Source organism: Terrapene carolina, unplaced genomic scaffold, assembly GCF_002925995.2.
Source record: "Terrapene carolina triunguis isolate 2854851 unplaced genomic scaffold, T_m_triunguis-2.0 Scaffold42, whole genome shotgun sequence".
NCBI lineage: Eukaryota > Metazoa > Chordata > Testudines > Emydidae > Terrapene > Terrapene triunguis.
In genome coordinates, this window is record NW_020664393.1 from 56,914,968 (window position 1) to 56,930,046 (window position 15,079).

Here is a 15,079-nt window from a genome sequence, read left to right on the forward strand (position 1 = left end):
AGGTAGGTCAAAAGGAAGAATTTGGTCTCCTGCCTTTTACACACCAGGGCACCAGAACCAGGGGAGGGGCAATAGGCCATGGCCCTCCCACTTTTGAAAGTGGATGGGCCTGTCCTGTCCAGTGGCGTAGCCAGGTTCTAACATCAGGGGGAGCGAACACATAAAAAAAGGCGCCACCCAACATATCAAATTACTAATTACATACTTTTAAATTCGTTATACATATTTATTTTGTACTTAAAATAAAAACACAAGAATGATCCAGCCATGGAAGGGTTGCACAGCCGGCATTTTGCAGGAGAACTTTAGATTATACTTAGATATACTTTAGATTCTAGAAAGTAAATGACAGATTACAGTAGTTTATAATTGTCACAGGTTTAAAAAAAATACTGGCCATTTTTTCCAGTTACTAATTTCATTTTAAAAATCAATCAATGAAATGCACTTTATTTATAATAGACCGTAATACTAAATTCACCAAAAAGGCATGACAAATACAAGTTTTATGAGAATTGGTGAGCAAAGATCTCATAGCTCTTCGGGGTTGGACAAAGCAGTAATTTCCCTTAAAGTAGCTTTATTCATGGGGTTTTTTTTTAAACAAAAGACATCTCTATGACACAGGTTGGCAGTCTAACATTTTTGAAACACTGAGTACTGAAAGTTAGGGTTTTTAACCAATTTAAGCTGTACACACACACACACACACACACACACAGTGCTTAATTTGTGCGAAGGTTTGCCAAGGCTGAGTCCCAGCACCTGTAGGCTTGGCAATTCATAGCCCTGGTACCTTTGGGCTTGCTGCGTCAGTTATGAAAGTAAAAAAATTGCTTGAGCCCTGGCATCTTTCATTACGAATTAAGCACAGGCCTGTGAGTATGTGAGAATCTCAGCTTTCATTAACAACAACAAATACAAGATACTAGCCCTCATGGGAGAGGGGCAAAGCTGGAAAACAGGAACGCTAAAAGCTCAAAAACTAGAAGGGAAATAAAAAGAACCCCAATTGTATTATATTTTAAAATCTCATAATTTTTAAGCCAATCTCGGGATATTTGGGGGCTTGCCTCATGATTTTTTGAGTACTTGGCATTAGCACTAGTAAGGGAATCACCTGCTTTTCAAGGCCATCCAGGATATATCCCTATGAAAAATCGAGGACAAAAGTTATTGTTGGGATACCTGGCACTATAAGACGTGTGGTAAGTCACAGGCTCTGCTCGGAAACCACGAAAGGTGAAATCCTGCTCCTTCCCCTATTGAAGTCAAGGGCAAACCCCGCATTGATCAGCACAGAGACAGGCTCCCCCCAAGCACTGGAGCTGGTCAAATGCTTGATGGGCAGCAGCGTCCTAATGCACCATCTCGGTGCAGGACTTTGGGTCCCAAAGGGCGCCCCTTAATACAGGCCAGGTGGCCTGGGGACGGAGTCAGTCCAGCTCCCTTCCCCGCTGAACCTTCCTGCGGCCCCGCCAGCCCCGCGCGGATCAGAACCGAGCGCCGCGGGAGCTGTTTCCAGCAGGAACAGGCCGGGGGAACATGCTCGGGCGGCGTCAGGAAGGAGGCTGCGGCGCGAGGTGGGGAGTGTGGCATGTGCAGGGACCCGAGCTGCCCCGGTCCCGGCTGAGTGTCCGAAGCCCCGCCAGCAGAGGCTGCAGGGTGAGCGGGGGAGCATGCGGCGCAGAGGCTGCAGGGCGAGGAGGAGCATGGCAGGCAGGCAGGGGGTGACCGTGCAGACGCTGCAGGGTGAGACCCTCAACAACCTGCAGCGGTGGCGAGCTGCCTCCACGAGCCTGCTGCTCCTTGGCCCCCGTCTTCCCCCGCCGCGCTGGGGGGCTGCGCTGCCGCCCCTTTCCCTCCCGGCAGAGCCCACCCCTGCCGGGCTCAGCTTAGCGATCCGGGCAGCTGCAGGCGGACAGGAGTCTCCTCCTCCTTGCCGGGGAGCCAGGCAACCAGCCGATGCTGCCTGCAGCCCCGGAGCAAGTGAGCGAGCCAGGCTGGGGATGAAGGGGGGCGGTGCGGAGCGGAGAGCCAGCCAGCGGCCGCATGCAAAACCCGGCTCCGGACTTGGAGTCCGGAGCCGATTGCTGGCTGCGCAGAAAGGCGCCACTTTTGGAAAATGTCCTCAGGAGGAGCGGCCGCGCCCCCTGATCCCCCCCTAGCTACGCTACTGGTCCGGTCTACTTTTTGCCACAGGTCCAGCCCCCTGCCCCTCCTCTTCCCCATGAGGCCCCGCCCCCTGGCCAGGCTGGAAGCTGGAACCTGGCCCGGGTAAGAGTGGCCTGGGGAGCCCGGGCAGCTGTGGGGAGCCATGGACCTTCCACCTGCCCGGGGTAGGGGGGCCCAAGAGCAGCCCTTGACCTGTTTCCCCGCCCCCAGTCCCTCTGCCCAGGGCAAATGGAGGGTCTGCCGCTCCCCACAGCTGCCCGGACGGCCCCCAGGCCAGACCAAACACTGGAGCCAGGTCGGGGTAAGAGCTGTGGGGAGCCACGGACCCTCCACCTGCCCTGGGCAGGAGGCTCGAGGGGCGGGGCCTGGGACTGCTCTCAGGCCCTCCACCCCAGCGAGGTGGTGGGGCCTGGGTTCCCTGGTCTGGCTCCAGCTTCCAGTTTGGCCAGGGGGTGGGGGAAGAGGAGGGACGGGGTGGGGCCATGGCGGGGACAGAGCCTTGTGGACACCCACTTTTTATAAGAATCTGTCACCTCTGTTACACACCTTGTAAATTTCAGCAACATAGGAAATTTAAATAACTTGTGCATATAGACTTGCAGCCAAATCTCAGAGTTCCCATTCTAAATACACATGCTGACATTTCTTTCCGTTAATTTTAGATGCAATGAAATCCTTCACAACATTGATTCAGCCAGTTATCATTTACCTGAGTTTTGTATGACCAAAAACTGTTTTAGATACTTGCAATGATAGATTGAGTGGGTAAGGTGGGTAGGGAACCGGTTAAAGGGGAGACTACAATGGGTCATGCTGAAAGGTGAACTGTCAGGATGGAGGGAGGTTACTAGTGGAGTTCCTCAGGGACCATAGGCACCAACTTCCTCTGTTCCCAGGGCTGCTCGACCCTTGCTCTACCCCAGGCCCCACCCCCACTCCACCCCTTCCCCAAGCCACTACCCCTGCTCCTGCCTCTTCTTGCGCCCTCTCCTCCTCCTTCCCCCCAGGGCCTCCTGCATGCCACTGAACAGCTGATCACGACAGGCTGGAGGCACTGATCAGCGGGGCTGCCGGTGGGTGCTGAGCACCCACTATTTTTTCCCCATGGGTGCTTCAGTCCCGGAGCACCCACAGAGTGGGTGCCCATGCTTGGGACGAATCTTATTTAACCTTGGCACAAAAAGTGGGAGTGTGCTAATAAAATTTGTAGATGATACAAACAGGTATTGCCAATATGGAGGAGGACCAAAATATCATACAAGAAGATCTGGATGACTTTGAAAAACTGAGTAATAGAAATGGGATAAAATTTAATAGTACAAAGTGCAATGTATTAGGGACTAACAAGAAGAATTTTTGCCATTAGCTGAGAATTTATCAATTGGAAGTGACAGAGGAGAAGAAAGACTTGGGTGTATTGGTTGATCACAGGATGACTCTGAGCCGCCAATGTGAAAAAGGCTAATGCAATCCTAGGATGCATCAGGTGAGGTGTTTCCAGTAGAGATAGGGAAGTGTTAGTACAAGGCACTGGTGAGACCTCATCTGGAATACTGTGTGCAATTCTGTTCTCTCATGTTTAAGAAAGATTAATTCAAACTGGAACAGGTGCAGAGGAAGGCGACTAGGATGATCAGAGGAATGGAGAATCTATTTCACAAGGAGAGACTTAAAGACCTTGGCTTATTTAGCCTAATTCAATGAAAGCTGAGGGGAGACATGATTGCTCTTTATAAGCACACCAGGGAGGGAGAGGAGTTATTTAAGTTAAGGGCCAACGTTGGCACAAGAACAAATGGATATAAACTGGCCATCAACAAGTTTAGATTTGAAATTAGACAGAGGTTTCTAACTATCAGAGTAAAGTTCTGGAACAGCCTTCCAAGCTGTGGGGGCAAAAAACCTAACTTGTTTCAAGACTAAGCTTGATAAATTTATGGAGGAGGTGATATGATGAGGTTGCCTATAGTGGCATATGGCCCATCTGCAACTGTCATTAGCAGATATCTCCAGCGGCTGTAGCTGGAACACTTAGATGGGGAAGGGTCTGAGTTACTATAGAGAATTCTTTCCCAAGTGTCTGGCTGTTAGGTCTCACCCACATGTTCAGCATCTAACTAATTTCCATATTTGGGGTCAGGAAGGAATTTCCCCCCCAGATCAGATTGGCAGAGACCCTGGAGATTTCTCGCCTTCCTCTGCAACATGGGGCATGGGGCACTTGCTGGTTTGAACTAGAGTAAACGGTAGATTCTCTGTAACTTGAAGGTTTTAAATTAAGATTAGAGGACTTCAGTAACTCAGCGAGAGGTTATGGGTCTATTATAGGAGTAGATGGGTGAGGTTGTGGCCTAAGATGTACAGGAGGTCAGACTAAATGATCATGACGTTCCCTTCTGGCCTTAAAGTCAATGAATCGTTGAATTTTTGGATTGGTTCTTGATATCAAAATGCTAGTAATCCAAATGTCTAAACATCTAAACAAGTTTTGTTATTAGTCAGTATCCAGGAAATAAATGGGTTAGACAGGAATGAATGGACATCCCACTTCTACATTAACAGTATCTCCTATTCATGTCTTTGATGCTGCCAGAATGATGCTCTGTGCTGGATTATCATCCCTAGAAACCAGTGTGGTGATTGCGTGGAGAATATATCCATTAAGAAATGTACCTGTCAAGTTAATATGACAAAAGGTGTGTGTTAGGATTAAACACAAGAAATTGTCCCTACATGCACTCATGCCTGAATAGTGCTGCATTCCTCTATGGAAATGCTGTGACTCACGAAGATTGCAAATAAATCATAGGAGAAAGTGGAGAGTTTTGATATGAATCTCTTGGGGATTTGGAAATTGTACTGAATCCCAACAAATCCCATTCATCCTTCACACTCCTTGGAGTGCAAAATTGAATGACTCACAGATATGCTTAAATGCCAAGCTGTATATCATCCACCTTCTTTCAACCAATGCATGGCTAGGAAAAAAGAGGCATTTTTAATTATTTTGTTCCTCTCAAAAAATCATCTTTGAAAAATCTCTTTAATAAGTTCAGAGAGTAAAGCAGATGCACTGAGGCATGAAATGGCTCATGTCTTTGTGAAAAAATGATGATTGTAGAGCATGTGTATTTCTTAACTGTCTTTTAGTACTATCCAGCATTTGTTTGTCTCCATGTACGTGGATTTTGACTGTAAAGTTTATGGGCCTATGCGGCCTCAGCTAGTGTAAGGGTATGTCTACACTACGAAATTAGGTCGAATTTATAGAAGCCGGTTTTATAGAAATCGGTTTTATACAGTCGATTGTGTGTGTCCCCACATAAAATGCTCTAAGTGCATTAAGTCGGCGGACCGCATCCACAGTACCGAGGCTAGCGTCGACTTCCGGAGCGTTGCACTGTGGGTAGCTATCCCACATCTCCTTCATCATCTTCCCCGTCCGCGAACATCTCCGAGGAAGCGGCCGTCGACAATACCCCATCGTCAGAGTCCACGGTCAGTGGTGGGGTAGTGGTGGCGGCCGCACCTAGAATGCAATGCAGTGCCTCGTAGAAACGGCATGTCTGGGGCTGGGATCCGGAGCGTCCGTTTGCCGCTTTGGTCTTCTGGTAGCCTTGTCTCAGGTCCTTGATTTTCACGTGGCACTGCGTTGCATCCCGGCTGTATCCTCTCTCTGTCATGGCTTTGGAGATCTTCTCGTGGATCTTCGCATTCCGTTTTTTCGATCGCAGCTCCGAAAGCACGGACTCATCGCCCCACACAGCAATCAGATCCAAGACTTCCCGATCAGTCCATGCTGGGGCCCTTTTTCTATTCTGGGATTGCATGGTCACCTCTGCTGGAGAGCTCTGCATCGTTGCCAGTGCTGCTGAGCTCACCACGATGTCCAAACAGGAAGTGAGATTCAAACTGGCCAGACAGGAAAAGGAATTCAAATTTTCCCGGGGCATTTCCTGTGTGGCTGGTCAGAGCATCTGAGCTCGGACTGCTGTCCAGAGCGTCAACAGAGTGGTGCACTGTGGGATAGCTCCCGGAGCTATTAGCGTCGAATTCCATCCACACCTACCCAAATTCGACATGGCCATGTCGAATTTAGCGCTACTCCCCTCGTCGGGGAGGAGTACAGAAATCGATTTAAAGAGACCTCTATATCGAACTAAATAGCTTCGTGGTGTGGACGGGTGCAGGGTTAATTCGATTTAACGCTGCTAAATTCGACATAACCTCCTAGTGTAGACCAGGCCTTAGTCACCACATACCACCTTGTCATCCATCAGGAGATCTTTGATCATAAAAGGAAATGTTAGCTATGGGTTCCTTTCTCAACAGCGTCCCATACTTCCTGTATATCCTCAATCAAACTCAAACCACTCTGTGAGGGTATGTCTACCCTGCAGTAAAACACCTTTGGGTGGCCCATGTTTGCTGACTCAGGCTTGTGGGGCTCAGGCTCCGGAGCTATATAATTGCAGTGTAGACATTCGGGCTTGCGATGGAGTCTGGTCTCAGAGACCCTCTCCACTCATGAGGTCCCAGAGCCTGGGCTGCAGCCTGAGCATCTACACTGCAATTTTATAGCCCCACCGCCTGAACCCTGCGAGCCCAATGTGGGCTACCCATGGGTGTTTTATGGCAGTGTAGACATACCCAAAGAGGCTTAATTCTTCAGTGGCTGTAGGGCACTTGGTGAACCTAAGATTCACATTGCTATTGGAATGTAAAGTATTATCATTTCCTATCTCCTGTTTAGGGATAAGAAATCCCCATGTCTTTCTTGCCATGATAGGCTGTCCAGCATGGTTTGGAATTCCTTCCTGCTCATCCAGGTGGTGCCTTGCTAATGGCTATTTAAGACTATGTCTACACTAGCACTTTTGTTGGTATACTTATTTCGCTCAGGGGTGTGGAAAAAATACCCCTCTGAGCAACATAAATTACACCGACAGAAGCGCCAGTGTGGACAGCTCTATGTTGCCGGGAGATGCTCTCCCGCCAACATAGCTACTGCTGCTTGTTGAGGCTGGTTTAATTATGCTGGCAGGAGAGCTCTCGCCCATTGGCATAGAGCAGTTACATAGGCGATCTTATAGCAGTGCAGATGCATCGGTACAGCTGTGCCACTGTAAGGTCTGTACTGTAGACATAGCCTAACTGATATAGAGGATTGTCCCTTTTTGTCTTTCTAAGTTTGGATGCTAGAGACAATACTTCAAAGCCCTCATTGACCTTTAATTATTTAAATAAGCATCTTACTTGACTATTTCAACATTGGGCCAAACTCTCAGCTGGTGTAATTTAGTGTGGCTCTATTGACTCCAAAAGAGCTATGCTAATGAACAGCCACCGAGGATGTGGCCCTGCCTTTATTCTAGTATAAAGGAAATTAGTAATTGTACAGGTGCGTAACTGACACCCCAATGCTCCCAGTTATGAAAATAGCTTTCACACTTCTCCTTTTGATGAGCTAAACAGGGTGGCCTCCCAGACAAGGATTCAATTAACATGCAAATACCTGACCTGGAAAAAAATAGCTAACACCTCTGTCTCTTTGTGAACTTAATTCACAAAACATTGTAAGTGAAATTATTGTAATTGCTGAGTACATTAAACTAAGTGTTCAGAAAGATCACTGCAATTGTAGATACAAACCCAGGAATTAATAGGGCACACAAAAAATGTAAATATAGGAAATAGAAAACAAGGTGTGCAACTTTGGTCTGATATATATCCAATTTTGATAATGTAGGGCTCAATCCTGCAAGCTCCTGGAACACTTATTTAGTACCATGGGTTTCCTGCCCATGGAGGTCTTACAAGATAGGGGCTTAATATTGTGAATAACATTTGTAACTAGCTATTAAACTAGGATAATAAGGTACCACAGTCATTTAGACACCACAGAGGTAGGTGCTATGTGTAAACTTAAGATATCATAGAATCATAGAAGATTACGGTTGGAAGAGACCTTAGGAGGACATCTAGACCAACCTGGTGCTTAAAGCAGGACCAACCCCAACTAAATCATCCCAGCCAGGGCTTTGTCGAGCTGGGACTTAAAAATCTCTAAGGATGGAGATTCCACCACCTCCCTAGGTAACCCATTCCAGTGCTTCACCACCCTTCTAGTGAAATAGTTTTTCCTAATATCCAACCTAGACCTCCCCCACTGCAACTTGAGACCATTGCTCCTTGTTCTGTCATCTGCCACCACTGAGAGCAGCCTAGCTCCATCCTCTTTGGAACCCCTTTTCAGGTATTTGAAGGCTGCTATCAAATCTCCCCTCACTCTTCTCTTCTGCAGACTAAATAAGCACAGTTCCCTCAGCCTCTCCTCATAAGTCATCTGCCCCAACCCCCTGATCATTTTCATTGCCATCTGCTGGCCTCTCTCCAATTTGTTCACATCCCTTCTGTAGTGGGGGGCTCAAAACTGGACGCAGTACTCCAGATGTGGCTTCACCAGTGCCGAATAGAGGGGAATAATCACTTTCCTTTTTTGCCGCCCCAAGCACAGCAGGCAGGCTGCCTTTGGCAGCATGACTGCAGAAGGTCCCCGGTCCCACAGATTCGGTGGCATGCCTGCGGGAGGTCCGCCGGTCCCGAGGCTTCGGCATACCCGCTGCCGAATTGTCACTGAATCCGCGGGACCAGTGGACCTCCCGCAGGCATGCCGCTGAATCCGCAGGACTGGAGGACCTCCCGCAGGCAAGCCACCGAAGGCTGCCTGACTGCTGCCCTCGCAGGGACCAGCAGGGCACCCCCCGCGGCTTGCCGCCCCAGGCACGCGCTTGGTGCACTGGTGCCTGGAGCCGCCACTGCCTGGACTCTTTTCCCCCCCTCACATTAACCTCCCAGGGGATCCTGCCCATCAGTTCCCTGAAGGAGTCAAAGTCTGCTTTCCTGAAGTCCAGGGTCCGTATTCTGCTGTTCTCCTTTCTTCCTTTTGTCAGGATCCTGAACTTGACCATCTCATGGTCACTGCTGCACAGGTTGCCACTCACTTCTACTTGCCCTACCAATTCTTCCCTGTCTGTGAGCAGCAGGTCAAGAGGAGCATGGCCCCTAGTTGGTTCCTCGAGCACTTGCACCAGGAGGTTGTCCCCAACACTTTCCAAAAACTTCCTGGATTGTCTGTGCACTGCTGGATTGCTCTCCCAGCAGATGTCAGGGTGATTGAAGTCCCCCATGAGAACCAAGGCCTGTGATCTGCAAACTTCTGTTAGTTGTCCGAAGAAAGCATCATCTACCTCATCCTCCTGGTCTGGTGGTCTATAGCAGATGCCCACCATGACATCACCCTTGTTGCTCTCACCTCTAAACTTAACCCAAAGACTTTCAACAGGCTTTTCTCCAGTTTCATACTGGAGCTCTGAGCAATCATACTGCTCTCTTCATACAGTGCAACTCCTCCACCTTTTCTCCCCTGCCTGTCCTTCCCATCTGTAGTAGTCTTGGCCGAGGTTCGGCCCTCAGCGGGGCTGTGGGGTATCCCACTGCCTCGCTCTGGTCCACCGTCCGTCCTGGTCCAGCGGTAGTGTGGGACAGCAAACACACGGTTAGGGGCTCAGGCCCTTAAGCAGGGCCTGAGCCAATAGATCAGAAAAAGCCCCGGGCCCTCAATCAGGGCGGGGCAGCAACCACGCAGTCTGAAGCTCAGGCCCTCAAGCAGGGGCTGAGCCAATAGTTCAGGAACCCAGGCCCTTAAGCAGGGGCTGAGTCAATGTTTGTGGCAGCCCCGGCCCTAGGTCAGGGCGGGGCAGCAACCAAATAGTCAGTCAGGAACCCAGGCCCTTAAGCAGGGGCTGGGTCAATGTTTGTAGCAGCCCAGCCTCTCTAGGCCAGGGAAAAGGGGGAGTCTGCCACCCAAGGAGTGGGTGGCAGGGGGGACGCAGGCCCTCCCACTCCACTGCATCCCAGCCCGGGGCCCTAGCAGCGGCGGAAACTCGCTGCTGTCAATGGGGATCCTGGCCGCAACACACTGACATAGGCTCTGGCAGTGCTGCAGCCAGACTGGGGTCGGCTGCCCCCGGGCTACTTGCACACTCCCCCTCGTATGGTACCTGGGCCGTACTAGTGTCCTCGGTGCTCTCCACCAGCATCGGTTCCTCCGGGTAGGTAGCGAAGGATAGGTTCGGCTCCTCCTCTGGATAGCAGGAAAGGGGCAGGCTCGGCCCCTCCTCGGGATAGCTGGAAAGGGGCAGGCTTGGCCAGTTCTCCTCAGGGTAACGGGCGACGGGTAGGCTTGGCTGGCCTGGTGAGTCAGCAGGCCGGTCGCGGCCTGCTGCTGTCTCCCAAGCGGGAGCCCGGCGAGAGACGTCTGCTCTCTCCGCCGGCTTGTTCTCCACTGAGCTCGGCAGGCGGGCTTTTATACTTCCGGGTCGGCGCCGTGACCTCTGAGGGGCGGGCGCCGGACCCGGTGGCTCCGCCCACGTTGGTATTAGGGGAGGTTCGGCCCTCAGCGGGGCTGTGGGGTATCCCACCGCCTCGCTACACCATCCATGACAGTGCTCCAGTCATGTGAGTTACCCCACCAAGTCTCTGTTATTCCAGTCACATCATAGTTCCATGACTGTGCCAGGACTTCCAATTCTTCCTGCTTGTTTCCCAGGCTTCTTGTGTTCGTGTACAGGCACCCAAGATAACTAGCCAATTGCCCGACTTTCTCAATATGAATAAGGAGGCCTCCCCTTTTGCACCTGTCTCCTTGTGTTACCTCCCAGTATCCCACTGCCCCACTTACCTCAGGGCTTAGGTCTCCATCCCCCGATGAACCTAGTTTAAAGCCCTCCTCACTATGTTAGCAAGCCTGCCTGCGAAGATGCTCTTCCCTCTCTTCGTTAGGTGGATCCCATCTCTTCCTAGCAATCCTTCTTCCTGGAACAACATCCCATGATCGAAGAATCCAAAGCCCTCTCTCTGACATCACCTGTATAACCACGCATTTACTTCCACAATTCGATGGACTTTACCTGGGCCTTTTCCTTCAACAGGGAGGATGGACGAGAACGTGACTTGTGCCTCAAACTCCTTTATCCTTCTTCCCAGAGCCACATAGTCTGCAGTGACCTGCTCAAGGTCATTCTTGGCAGTATCATTGGTGCCAACATGGAGAAGTAGGAAGAGGTAGTGGTCCGAGGGCTTGATCAGTCTCGGCAGACACTCCATCACATCCTGAATTCTAGCTCCAGGCAAGCAGCACACTTCTCGAGTTTCCCGGTCTGGATGGCAGATGGATGACTCCGTCCTCCTTAGGAGGCAGTCCCCGACCATCACCACCCGTCTCCTCCTCTTGGGAGTGGTGGTTGTGGAACTCCCATCCCTAGGATAATGCATCCCATGCTTTCCAGTTGATGGGGTCTCCTTCTGATCCCTTCCCTCAGATGACTCTTCCAAACCATTCTCCGCCATAGTACCTGTGCAGAGAGCCTGAAAATGGTTTCTTACCTCTATCTGCATTGGGGGTACATGGGTTCTCCTCTTTCTTCTTCTGGAGGTCACACAGATAGTGATCAAAGTTTCAGGATGTAGACTGATTTCCTGTGGATCTTCACCCTAGGACAGCATTTTACAGCTGGCTAGGATGGTGCATTATTGGTTGGGAGGAGAGTGTTGTCTAAGGTATTGGCCACTTGCTGAGGCAACATGCCAAGCCAGGTCAGTGATCTCATGCGGTATGGCAAAAATTTCCTGACTGTGCTTTGTGTGGGTGGATTGGCACAGGGAGAAGGAGCTCATTTTTCAAACACTGTTTTTCAGTCTTTCAGAAGCAAAACATTGAAGAGAGACATTTTTTCTCAGTATGTTGAGAGTGAGAGAGAGAGAGGAAACACTTTATTTGCTGAAACCTCATGTACCAAATTTCATTGTGAAGAAAAAAACATTTGTAGTGGAGTTATCAGCTTTTGAGAATGATGAGTTATCAGTACTATTGGGAGATGGTTAACTCTGATAGCACACTTGGCACTGATATAGTAGCAATCAGAACATTAATGAGGGGTGTTCTTAAAAATATGCAAAAACAAAAACCTTAGCGTAATTTGTCCTTAACCTGTGGTTGTGTTTGCATCTGCACTTGAAAAATGGACATGTTTAACATTGGGGGTGGGATTTTTGAAAATGCACATGGCAGGTTTAACTCTGCTCCCACAGAACTCAACCGGATGTCTTCAATGGGGTCAGTCAGGCGGCGCATAGTCCTTTGAAAATGCCATCCTGAGTGTCAAATATGCCCGCTGTCCTGTCCCTTGAAACTGATGTTGGATAAGAGTTTTTGTCCAGGTGTGACCAGGATCAGCTAAATTCTATAACCTTTGTACCACTGAGGGATTGTCTACACTTAAAATGCTGCAGCAGCACACCTGTAGTGCGTCAATAAAGACAATACCTACACTGGTGGGAGGGGTTCTCCCATTGGCTTAGGTAGTCCACAGTGGTGCAAGTAAAATCCATTTCTTACCAGTATGGGGGTGGGAGGCACCAGCTAAGGGGGGCACGTGACCTCCTGACGTGACCCTCCATGTGACTCCTCACCACCCTGCCTCCAGCCTGGGGCCCCCACGCTCTCCCTGTCCCCTCCTCGTGATCCATCCCATGTTACCTGGGGTAGGGCTCTGTCCTCCTCCTGCTGCGCCGGAGACTTCAGGGCAGGGCTCTCAGGAACCGCAGCGGGGAAAGGAGCAGAAGGAAGAATGGAGATGCAGCTCCGTCGAAGTGCGGGGGGTGGGGCTGGGATTTCTGCGCCTTTCCCTGCTGGGAGGGGCAGCAGCACGCGGGGAAAGGAGCAGAATGCTGGCAGCTCCTCCAGCAGCTTTACCGCCCCCAGCCTCGCCCTCCCAGCCCTGTCCTCCTGCAGCTGCTACTGTAGTACATAGATGGAGGAGATGCAGCTGGCGTGGGGCTGTCCAGTGGGCCCACGTTCTGCTCCTCTCCCTGCTGCAGTTCCGGAGATCCCTGCAGTTCAGAGACCAGCTCTCCCAGGAGCCGCGGTGGGGAAAGGAGCAGAACCCCCAGCCCCACCCCCTGCCCTTCACGGAGCTGCGTCTCCATTCTTCCTTCTGCTCCTTTCCCCGCTGCTCCTCTCAGAACTCCCAGCCCCAACCCCCAGCCCTCTTCTCCGGCGGGGCTGCTGCTGTGTCTTTCCGGTACGCCGTACCAGCTATAAATAGCGTGCTGGTACGGCGTACCAGAGCATACTGGCCTACTTGCACTGCTGGTAGTCCACCTCCCCAAGAGGTGGTAGCTAGGTTGACAGGAGAATTCTCCCAACAACTAGCACTGTCTACACTGGGAATTAGATCTATTTAACTGCATCATTCAGGGGATTTTTCACACCCCTGAGGGAGATAATTGTACCAACCTAATTTCCTAGTGTAGACCAGGCCCATGTTCATGAGGCGAAAGTGCTTTGTTAGAATGGAGAATGAATACAGGTGTCCATGTCCACACCAGCAAGAAAATTATTTCCAACAACAGTTTAGTAAGAGTAAGGTAGCTGCTATACTTGACACCTAGTATCCAATATGTCTGTTTCAAGAGCACAAAGAGCCTTTGTGTTTTTGTTCTTCCAGCCCTAAAATGGAGATGACAATAAGACTTACCACACTTTATGGGGATGTTGTGAGCTCTCATTAATTTGTGTTTTAATGCACTTTTTGAAATCATTGGCTGGAAGGTGCATTGGCTTCATTTGGATTACTATAGTGAATAAGGGCTTGCCAGATTGGGTCCTATTACTGTATAACAAAGTGTAAGGCTATTCTTCTGAGGGAGTTTGTCATTGCTACTAAATTAAGCTAGGGAGGCTTCTGCCGAAAGGTTATGGTACAGTCAATAAAGATGTCCTACTTGTTCTTCAGGATTCAGCTTATTGCATCAATGATACTTCCTTTCACCTACCTTTCATCTGTCTTGTCTGTGTAGACTGGAAGTAGGTACTGGCTGTAAATACAGCACTTAGATAAAGGGGCCATATCTCAGATTTAACCTACAGGTGTTACTATAATATAAATAACAGCACATTACATAAACGATGGGGAAGACATAATAATATGATCATGAGACCTCTACCATGAAATGTCTCTTGCATTTCAGAAGCTAATACCCCTACATACACACACTACTCTGTAACTGTGGTTATTATCATAATTTAAACGTTAAGCACAGACAATGTATTCATAATATTAGTGTGATATTTCAGAGTTCTCCTTTCTGTACTTTGAAATGTCAAAAAATTGTTTCATTCTGGAGTCTGCATTTTTAGTGTTATCTCTATTCATCACACTAAATTATATTTCCTCTCTTTCAGATGTGCATATGCAACATAGCAACTGGGGTTCACAATTTTCCCTCTGTTATTATCCAAGATTAAATTTCTCAAAATTGTGTTTTCTCTTTCAAATAAGAATGACCATACGGTGTGATATTGCTTCTGCTCTGGGAGTATTAGATTTCTCAACAGATAAAATATAGATGCTATTAGAGAACACTGATTTTTATTTTTAAACTGTAAACAGTATCGGATAAAATTGGTAACATCGACCTTTTTAAAGCAACCTTTCATCTCGCTCTAATGTCACCAATAATACTTTAGCTCAGTCTGATATGGAAATTAATTTTACATAATAGGAAGAGAGATTCATGAAGGTCTCAAAGAATATATCTTCCTATATATGTCTCTGAGGAGAGTAGTTTTATTGTCTCGCAAGAGTATTCCATTCTCTGTGGTAAATGACTAACGATGATATATTACTGGATGTGTGTTAGATCTTCCACATACATAAAAAGGTATCTAGGTCTGAGGGATAATTATTGCAATTACTGTATGTGCTAGTTTTATAATTGGGTATAAAAGTACATTGGATATGGGAAAGCAGTATTTTAGTCTAGGCTAAGGTCCTTGTAT